The sequence below is a fragment of the Coregonus clupeaformis genome, unplaced genomic scaffold, assembly GCF_020615455.1.
Source record: "Coregonus clupeaformis isolate EN_2021a unplaced genomic scaffold, ASM2061545v1 scaf0473, whole genome shotgun sequence".
NCBI classification, from domain to species: Eukaryota; Metazoa; Chordata; class Actinopteri; order Salmoniformes; family Salmonidae; genus Coregonus; species Coregonus clupeaformis.
Window position 1 is genome coordinate 240,882 of NW_025533928.1, and position 11,619 is coordinate 252,500.

Sequence of the window (11,619 nt, forward strand, 5' to 3'; positions counted from 1 at the left end):
ATCCTAATATAGTATACTGTACGCACTATGAACAAGCACGCATGGTAACACGCTAACTGCTATCCTAATATAGTATACTGTAGTACCACGCGTAGCTCGCTAACTGCTATCCTAATATAGTATACTGTAGTCCTAAAATATGCCTAACCTGATGCTTCATGATCACTACGGTGAGAATGAAAGATGACAATCTAATTCATATAGAACTGTAAGAATGTATGTTTTATCCTGAAGGGGCAATCTGGGTTAACCCAAGACGATAATCCCACCGCTATTAGATACTAGCTGGGGAGAAGGCAGAGAAGTGATCGCTTAGTGTAAAATACAGCTATGGATGACAGGAGCCCAGTATTGCATGTAAATATGATAAGAGAGTACTTATAAATCCCCCGGGGGGAAATGGATTGCACCAGCCAATAATACATCACAATAAATACCCAATAAAACACCAAGACACCAACGACACTAAAGCACCACATCGTCAGGAAAGTAAACTAAGTGTTTATGTAAAGAACGGCGAAACGTCCTGTTTTGGGTAAAATGAAACTGTCTGCCATCGGACTGTGCAGTTGCTGTGGAAGGGGTTAGGGCTAGTTTTGGCCTCTATGTCACCACAACCTCACTGTGTGCTCTTGGCAATAGCAGTAATGCCGCCATAACGATGCAGGACATTATACAGCCAATGCATGAATTGGCACAAGCAGAGCCTAAACATACATGCTCCCATAAAAGCAATATCGGTAGCCATGGCATTATGCAAAACTGTGTGCAGATAATGAAGCAAAGATATCAGCTAACACCTGAATGAGCATTCACCACAGTATGCAAAGATATCAGCTAACACCTGAATGAGTATTCACCACAGTATGCAAAGATATCAGCTAACACCTGAATATATGAGCATTCACCACAGCATGCAAAGATATCAGCTAACACCTGAATGAGTATTCACCACAGTATGCAAAGATATCAGCTAACACCTGAATGAGCATTCACCACAGCATGCAAAGATATCAGCTAACACCTGAATATATGAGCATTCACCACAGCATGCAAAGATATCAGCTAACACCTGAATATATGAGCATTCACCACAGCATGCAAAGATATCAGCTAACACCTGAATATATGAGCATTCACCACAGCATGCAAAGATATCAGCTAACACCTGAATATATGAGCATTCACCACAGCATGCAAAGATATCAGCTAACACCTGAATATATGAGCATTCACCACAGCATGCAAAGATATCAGCTAACACCTGAATATATGAGCATTCACCACAGCATGCAAAGATATCAGCTAACACCTGAATATATGAGCATTCACCACAGCATGCAAAGATACCAGATACCAGCTCTCCCTCTCTCCCGCCCCTCCCCTCCCCTCCCGGAGGACCTGAGCCCTAGGACCATGCCTCAGGACTACCTGGCCTGATGACTCCTGGCTGTCCCCAGTCCACCTGATGACTCCTGGCTGTCCCCAGTCCACCTGATGACTCCTGGCTGTCCCCAGTCCTCTCCCTCTCTCCCTCTCTCCCTCCCCTCCCGGAGGACCTGAGCCCTAGGACCATGCCTCAGGACTACCTGCCCTGATGACTCCTGGCTGTCCCCAGTCCACCTGGTCCAGTTTCAACTGTTCTGCCTGTGGCTGTGGAACCCTGACCTGTTCACCAGACGTGCTACCTTGTCCCGGACCTGCTGTTTTCGACCCGCTCCCGCTCCCCTTCTCTCTTTCTCTCTCGCTCTACCGCACCTGCTGTCTCGTCCTCTGAATGCTCGGCTATGAAAAGCCAACTGACATTTACTCCTGTTGTACTGACCTGTTGCACCCTCTACAGCCACTGTGATTATTATTTGACCCTGCTGGTCATCTATGAACGTTTGAACATATTGAAGAATGATCTGGCCTTAATTGCCATGTACTTTTATAATCTCTGTGCACAGCCAGAAGAGGACTGGTCACCCCTCAGAGCCTGGTTCCTCTGGTCTACCCAGTACAGCCAGTAGAGGACTGGCCACCCCTCAGAGCCTGGTTCCTCTCTACCCAGTACAGCCAGTAGAGGACTGGTCACCCCTCAGAGCCTGGTTCCTCTGGTCTACCCAGTACAGCCAGTAGAGGACTGGTCACCCCTCAGAGCCTGGTTCCTCTGGTCTACCCAGTACAGCCAGTAGAGGACTGGTCACCCCTCAGAGTCTGGTTCCTCTGGTCTACCCAGTACAGCCAGTAGAGGACTGGTCACCCCTCAGAGCCTGGTTCCTCTGGTCTACCCAGTACAGCCAGTAGAGGACTGGTCACCCCTCAGAGCCTGGTTCCTCTCTACCCAGTACAGCCAGTAGAGGACTGGTCACCCCTCAGAGCCTGGTTCCTCTTGTCTACCCAGTACAGCCAGTAGAGGACTGGTCACCCCTCAGAGCCTGGTTCCTCTGGTCTACCCAGTACAGCCAGTAGAGGACTGGTCACCCCTCAGAGCCTGGTTCCTCTCTACCAGTACAGCCAGTAGAGGACTGGTCACCCCTCAGAGCCTGGTTCCTCTCTACCCAGTACAGCCAGTAGAGGACTGGCCACCCCTCAGAGCCTGGTTCCTCTGGTCTACCCAGTACAGCCAGTAGAGGACTGGTCACCCCTCAGAGCCTGGTTCCTCTCTACCCAGTACAGCCAGTAGAGGACTGGTCACCCCTCAGAGCCTGGTTCCTCTGGTCTACCCAGTACAGCCAGTAGAGGACTGGTCACCCCTCAGAGCCTGGTTCCTCTCTACCCAGTACAGCCAGTAGAGGGACTGGTCACCCCTCAGAACCTGGTTCCTCTGGTCTACCCAGTACAGCCAGTAGAGGACTGGTCACCCCTCAGAGCCTGGTTCCTCTGGTCTACCCAGTACAGCCAGTAGAGGACTGGTCACCCCTCAGAGCCTGGTTCCTCTGGTCTACCCAGTACAGCCAGTAGAGGACTGGTCACCCCTCAGAGCCTGGTTCCTCTGGTCTACCCAGTACAGCCAGTAGAGGACTGGTCACCCTCAGAGCCTGGTTCCTCTGGTCTACCCAGTACAGCCAGTAGAGGACTGGTCACCCCTCAGAGCCTGGTTCCTCTCTACCCAGTACAGCCAGTAGAGGACTGGTCACCCCTCAGAGCCTGGTTCCTCTGGTCTACCCAGTACAGCCAGTAGAGGACTGGCCACCCCTCAGAGCCTGGTTCCTCTCTACCCAGTACAGCCAGTAGAGGACTGGTCACCCCTCAGAGCCTGGTTCCTCTGGTCTACCCAGTACAGCCAGTAGAGGACTGGTCACCCCTCAGAGCCTGGTTCCTCTCTACCCAGTACAGCCAGTAGAGGACTGGCCACCCCTCAGAGCCTGGTTCCTCTCTAGGTTTCTTCCTTTCTAGGGAGTTTTTCCTAGCCACCGTTCTTCTACATCTGCATTGCTACAATCACCCTCCTTATTTATCTCCTACCTATAAAATCACCCTCCTTATTTATCTCCTACCTATAAAATCACCCTCCTTATTCATCTCATTCTTCCTATAAAATCACCCTCCTTATTCATCTCATTCTTCCTATAAAATCACCCTCCTTATTAATCTCATTCTTCCTATAAAATCACCCTCCTTATTTATCTCCTACCTATAAAATCACCCTCATTATTAATCTCCTACCTATAAAATCACCCTCCTTATTCATCTCATTCTTCCTATAAAATCACCCTCCTTATTCATCTCATTCTTCCTATAAAATCACCCTCCTTATTAATCTCCTACCTATAAAATCACCCTCCTTATTCATCTCATTCTTCCTATAAAATCACCCTCCTTATTCATCTCATTCTTCCTATAAAATCACCCTCCTTATTTATCTCCTACCTATAAAATCACCCTCCTTATTCATCCCCTTCTACCTATAAAATCACCCTCCTTATTCATCTCATTCTTCCTATAAAATCACCCTCCTTATTCATCTCATTCTTCCTATAAAATCACCCTCCTTATTTATCTCCTACCTATAAAATCACCCTCCTTATTTATCTCCCTACCTATAAAATCACCCTCCTTATTTATCTCCTACCTATAAAATCACCCTCCTTATTCATCCCCTTCTTCCTATAAAATCACCCTCCTTATTCATCTCATTCTACCTATAAAATCACCCTCCTTATTTATCTCCTACCTATAAAATCACCCTCCTTATTCATCCCCTTCTACATATAAAATCACCCTCCTTATTTATCTCCTACCTATAAAATCACCCTCCTTATTTATCTCCTACCTATAAAATCACCCTCCTTATTCATCCCCTTCTACCTATAAAATCACCCTCCTTATTTATCTCCTACCTATAAAATCACCCTCCTTATTTATCTCCTACCTATAAAATCACCCTCCTTATTTATCTCCTACCTATAAAATCACCCTCCTTATTCATCTCATTCTACCTATAAAATCACCCTCCTTATTCATCTCATTCTACCTATAAAATCACCCTCCTTATTTATCTCCTACCTATAAAATCACCCTCCTTATTCATCCCCTTCTACATATAAAATCACCCTCCTTATTCATCTCATTCTTCCTATAAAATCACCCTCCTTATTCATCTCATTCTTCCTATAAAATCACCCTCCTTATTTATCTCCTACCTATAAAATCACCCTCCTTATTCATCTCATTCTTCCTATAAAATCACCCTCCTTATTCATCCCCTTCTACCTATAAAATCACCCTCCTTATTCATCTCATTCTTCCTATAAAATCACCCTCCTTATTCATCTCATTCTTCCTATAAAATCACCCTCCTTATTTATCTCCTACCTATAAAATCACCCTCCTTATTTATCTCCTACCTATAAAATCACCCTCCTTATTTATCTCCTACCTATAAAATCACCCTCCTTATTCATCCCCTTCTTCCTATAAAATCACCCTCCTTATTCATCTCATTCTACCTATAAAATCACCCTCCTTATTTATCTCCTACCTATAAAATCACCCTCCTTATTCATCCCCTTCTACATATAAAATCACCCTCCTTATTTATCTCCTACCTATAAAATCACCCTCCTTATTTATCTCCTACCTATAAAATCACCCTCCTTATTCATCCCCTTCTACCTATAAAATCACCCTCCTTATTTATCTCCTACCTATAAAATCACCCTCCTTATTTATCTCCTACCTATAAAATCACCCTCCTTATTTATCTCCTACCTATAAAATCACCCTCCTTATTCATCTCATTCTACCTATAAAATCACCCTCCTTATTCATCTCATTCTACCTATAAAATCACCCTCCTTATTTATCTCCTACCTATAAAATCACCCTCCTTATTCATCCCCTTCTACCTATAAAATCACCCTCCTTATTCATCTCATTCTACCTATAAAATCACCCTCCTTATTCATCTCATTCTACCTATAAAATCACCCTCCTTATTCATCTCATTCTACCTGTATCCTTCTATTGGGAACAAAGTGACTCTGTCATTTAGACTGGACACGTCAAGCAGTTCAGGGACAATGGAGAAGTCTGTCCTCTTCCTCATCAGTACAGTTAGAAGTATTAGTAGTATCATTGGGGATGATATTCCTTCTGGGTTTCTATCAGCTATGGAGACAGGTCATCATCCTGTGGTAAAGAGCTATGGAGACAGGTCATCAGCCTGTGGTAAAGAGCTATGGAGACAGGTCATCATCCTGTGGTAAAGAGCTATGGAGAAAGGAACAGCTGAAGGATATCCAGGAAAACATACAGTGTATTCAGACCCCTTTACTTTTCCATATTTTGTTACGTTACAGCCTTATTCTAAAATGGATTAAATTGTAATTTTTTCCTGACAAATCTACACACAATACCCCATAATGACAAAGCAAAACACTGGTTTTAAAACTGAAATATCACATTTACATAAGTATTCAGACCCTTTACTCAGTACTTTGTTGAAGCACCTTTGGCAGCAATTACAGACTCAAATCTTCTTGAATATGACGCTACAAGCTTGGCACACCTGTATTTGGGGAGTTTCTCCCATTCTTCTCTGCAGATCCTCTCAAGCTCTGTCAGGTTGGATGGGGAGCGTTGCTGCACAGCTATTTTCAGGTCTCTCCAGAGATGTTAGATCGGGTTCAAGTCCGGGCTCTGGCTGGGCCACTCAAGGACATTCAGAAACTTGTCCCGAATCCACTCCTGCATTGTCTTGGATGTGTGCTTAGGGTCGTTGTCCTGTTGGAAGGTGAACCTTCGCCCCAGTCTGAGGTCCTGAGCTCTATGGAGCAGCTTTTCATCAAGGATCTCTCTGTACTTTGCTCCTTTCATCTTCCCCTCGATCCTGACTAGTCTCCCAGTCCCTGCCGCTGAAAAACATCCCCACAGCATGATGCTGCCACCACCATGCTTCACCATAGGGATGGTGCCAGGTTTTCTCCAGACGTGACGCTTGGCATTCAGGCCAAAGAGTTCAATCTTGGTTCATCAGAACAGAGAATCTTGTTTCTCATGGTCGGAGTCCTTCAGGTGCCTTTTGGTAAACTCCAAGCGGGCTGTCATGTGCCTTTTACTGAGGAGTGGCTTCCATCTGGCCACTCTACCATAAAGGTCTGATTGGTGGAGTGCTGCAGGGATGGATGTCCTTCTGGAAGGTTCTCCCATCTCCACAGAGGAGCTCTGGAGCTCTGTCAGAGTGACCATCAGGTTCTTGGTCACCGCCCTGACCAAGGCACTTCTCCCCAGATTGCTCCGTTTGGCCGGGCGGCCAGCTCTAGGAAGAGTCTTTGTCTGTCCGTGTGTAGGGAGAGGGGGAGAGAGAGAGAGCGAGAGAGAGAGAGAGAGAGAGAGAGGGGGGGGGGCGAGAGATGAGATGAGAGAGAGACCGCTTGCCGAGGAATGCTGTGACGTACTCTGACATGTTCAGACATAAAGCAGGTATGCTATGCCTCCCATCATACACAGGACACACACACACAGTCGTGTGTTAAGGTTAGAATTAGGTTCAGGGTTAGGAGCTAGGTTTAGGTTTAGGGTAAAGGTTAGGAGTTAGGGTTAATTTTAGAGTTAGGGTTAAGAGCTAGGTTTAGGGTTAAGGTTAGGTTTTCTGGTTAGGGTTAGGGAAAATCTGATTTTGATTGGGACTGAATTGTGTGTCCCCACAAGGTTAGCTGTACGACTGTGTGTGTGTGTCCTGTGTATGATGGGAGGCATAGCATACCTGCTTTATGTCTGAACATGTCAGAGTACGTCACAGCATTCCTCTCTCTCTCCCCCTCTCCCTCTCTTCCTCTCTCCACCCGCTACCTCTCCTTCCCCCTCTCACCCTCCTCTCCCTCTCTACCTCTCTCTCCCTCCCAAACTCCACCTCTCTACCTCTGTCTGTCTCCTTATCCTCCTCCTTCCCACATCTCCCCTCTTTCTCAGTTTTCTTGTACTCCTCTCCCTCCTCTCCCTCTCCTCCTCTCCCCTTCCCTCCCTCCCTCCCTCTATAATAATGTGAAGTAGAAGTATTTCAACAAGTTAATAATCATTTCCTCTCCTTACCTCTTTTCTCCCTTCCCCCTCTCTCTCTGTTTCTCTCTCTCTCCCCTTGGTTTCGAATTCCCTCTTTATACTCATACACCCTCCCCCTCTCTCTCTGTTTCTCTCTCTCTCCACACACCTTCTCTCCATTCCTCATGTGTGTGTTGTCTTCAAACTCCATGGTAGCTCCCTATTCAGACTTAACATGGACTTAAGTATTTACAAAATGGACGCCGTTCCATGTTGTCTACTTCTCTCAAGTCTGAATAGGGCCCTTAAAGGTCAAATAGCTGTTTCTTAATTCTACAGTTCTCTCTCGCTCAGCATCTGTACACAGACCGCAAATGATGTGTTTTTGCTCCCTGCAGCCCTCTGCCCCAACACCCAAATACGCACCCCGCTCGGCCCAGACCTTAGGACTTGATTCAATCCGTATCACTGAAGTTCTGCGCTGTAGCACGTTTGAAATTTAAAGGTAATTTCCAATTAAGCCGACATATACAGCGTCTCCGCTAACGCTGGAACCTTTTACATTTCAATCCCTAACTGAAAAGTCCAGGTTTGATGACGGGTCAGTTTAGTGGTTCTGATTTCAGAGACACAGAGGAGAGCCATGTATCTCCACATGCAACCCAATTACCTTTAAGGTTAAAGTTCAGGATTTTACTTTATTTTTTGATGTTAGAAGTTTGTAGTGACTGAACAATGGATTACAGTTCTCTCTTGGCCCGATTTCATTCCTGTACTGTTTGTAACTACCCTGGTAGGTTGACTGATAACCTGAACCAGGTTGCAGGCACTGGTTACAGTTTGAAGCTTTTTCTTGAGTGGGCAGCTTGATGGAAGCCAGTCAATATTTAAATGATCCAGAAAGTATACCTCTCTATTGAGATCACATACATTATCAAGCATTTCACACATGTTATCCAGATACTGACTGTTAGCACTTGGTGGTCTATAGCAGCTTCCCACCAGAATGGGCTTTAGGTGAGGCAGATGAACCTGTAGCCATATTACTTCAACAGTATTTAACATGAGATCGTCTCTAAGCTTTACAGGAATGTGGTTCTGAATATAAACAGCAACACCACCTATGGCATGTCTGTCTTTTCTGTAGATGTTATAACCATGTATTGCTACCACTGTATCGTCAAAGGTATTATGTGAGTTTCAGAGATTATTGACTTCATGAACCTTGTTTCTTAGGCTACATATGTTAATTTGGGCTATTTCTAGCACTTTTCTGGGATTCTTGATTGTTTTTAACACTTTACTGGGAAGCTTATCAGAGGTAGACTTGCTCTAGAGCTAGCACCCATGCATCCAGACTGAAAACCATGACCAGTACAGGGTTTTTTTCCTTTCGGCAATTCACCGAAAAATGAAGTCCTTGATGTGTTGCTGGCATTAGACATTGAGAAATCTGCAGGGGGCCGACCATTTGGATCCAGGTCTGCTGAAGTGTGCAGCGTCCCTCATTGTTGGTTCAATAGCCCACATCTTTAATTTGTTATCAGGAAATATTCCTAAAGTGTGGAAATCAGCTTGTGCGCTGCCACTACATAAGGGAGGTGATTGTTGTGATCTTGACAACTATTGTCCCATATGAAGGCTTTCTTGTCTAGCTAAGATTCTTGAATCCTTGGTGAATGTGCAACTTGGTTCATTTTTATCTGTGAACTGTTGTCACGCCCTGGCCCATAGAACTCTAGCTAGTTTGGTCAGGGGGTGAATATTCTAGGTGTTGTATTTCTATGTTTGGCCGGGTGCGGTTCCCAATCAGAGGCAGCTGTCGCTCGTTGTTTCTGATTGGGGATCATACTTAGGCAGCCAGTTTTCCTGCCTGTGTTGTGGGATCTTGTTGTGTTCCTGTTTAGGCTTGTGTGTTAGCCCTTTGGACCGTCACGGTTAAGGTTGTTATTTTGGTTACTGTGTCGTGTGTTTATTAGTTAAATAAACATGTACGCCTTTCACGCTGCACCTTGGTCCGACCCTTCTCTTAACGTACGTGATAACTGTATTCTGAACGTACATCAATCAGGGATTAGACCTGGGCACAGTTGTAAATTATATCGTCAATGCTTTGGATGCTAAGATGAATTGTGCTGCCCTATTTATAGATTTGTCAAAAGCTTTCTATCTTATTGAGTAAGTTGCCTGTGTTCGGCCTTGGCACTGATGCCTGTTTGTGGTTTCACAATTATCTTAGTGACAGAACCCAAGCTATTATGATAGACGGGGTTAAATCCTAATTTCTAGAAGTACTTAAAGGGGTACCCCAGGGTTCGATTTTGGGGCCATTGTTGTTCATGTTGTATATAAATGGCATTGGAAATACTGTTAACACCTGTAACATTCATCGCTACGCAGATGACACAGTAATATATTCCTGTGCCTCTTCAGTGCAGCAGGCCATTCGTGACCTACAGCATGATTTTGACTCAATCCAAAAATCACTTACTGATCTTAAATGAGTGTTACATGCAAATAAAACCAAGTTTATGCTGTTATCTCGTAATGTTGAACCCTGAGGACTTCCATATTTGCCAAATGGAGCCCAAATGGAGCAAGTTTCTCATTGTAAGTACTTGGGTATCTGGATCGATGACAAGTTGTCTTTTGAAACACACATTGAGAACTTGACAAAGAAGCTGAGATCTATGAGTTTTTTACATAGAAAAAAATCCTGCCTCAGTTGTGAAAATAGAAGGAAGTCTGTTGAAACAAGGCTTCTCCCTGTAATAGACTATGGTGACATTATTAACCAGGCTTCTCCCTGTAATAGACTATGGTGATATTATTAACCAGGCTTCTCCCTGTAATAGACTATGGTGACATTATTAACAACTCTTCTCCCTGTAATAGACTATGGTGACATTATTAACCAGGCTTCTCCCTGTAATAGACTATGGTGACATTATTAACCAGGCTTCACCCTGTAATAGACTATGGTGACATTATTAACAACTCTTCTCCCTGTAATAGACTATGGTGATATTATTAACCAGGCTTCTCCCTGTAATAGACTTTGGTGATATTATTAACCAGGCTTCTCCCTGTAATAGACTATGGTGACATTATTAACCAGGCTTCTCCCTGTAATAGACTATGGTGACATTATTAACAACTCTTCTCCCTGTAATAGACTATGGTGACATTATTAACCAGGCTTCTCCCTGTAATAGACTATGGTGACATTATTAACCAGGCTTCTCCCTGTAATAGACTATGGTGACATTATTAACAACTCTTCTCCCTGTAATAGACTATGGTGACATTATTAACCAGGCTTCTCCCTGTAATAGACTATGGTGACATTATTAACCAGGCTTCTCCCTGTAATAGACTATGGTGACATTATTAACCAGGCTTCTCCCTGTAATAGACTATGGTGATATTATTAACCAGGCTTCTCCCTGTAATAGACTATGGTGACATTATTAACCAGGCTTCTCCCTGTAATAGACGATGGTGACATTATTAACAACTCTTCTCCCTGTAATAGACTATGGTGACATTATTAACCAGGCTTCTCCCTGTAATAGACTATGGTGACATTATTAACAACTCTTCTCCCTGTAATATACTATGGTGACATTATTAACCAGGCTTCTCCCTGTAATAGACTATGGTGACATTATTAACAACTCTTCTCCCTGTAATAGACTATGGTGACATTATTAACCAGGCTTCTCCCTGTAATAGACGATGGTGACATTATTAACCAGGCTTCTCCCTGTAATAGACTATGGTGACATTATTAACCAGGCTTCTCCCTGTAATAGACTATGGTGACATTATTAACCAGGCTTCTCCCTGTAATAGACTATGGTGACATTATTTATATGCACGCAGCAGCCTCTGGTTTGAAACCATTGGACTCATCATTGTATTCTATACAAACGTGGGATGGATCTCTCTGTCTGTAAGAAAAGAGCTGTACTTTCTTTGATTTATTTACAAAGCAGTCTTGCACATTACTTCATTGATTCATTGTAGACGTACACATGACCAAACCCGTTCTCAGGGATGTATGTGTCCAGGTGCTGTGGTCGCTGTGCCAGGCCTGGGTCAACCCCCTCTGGAGCAGAGGATGTATGTGTCCAGGTGCTGTGGTCGCTG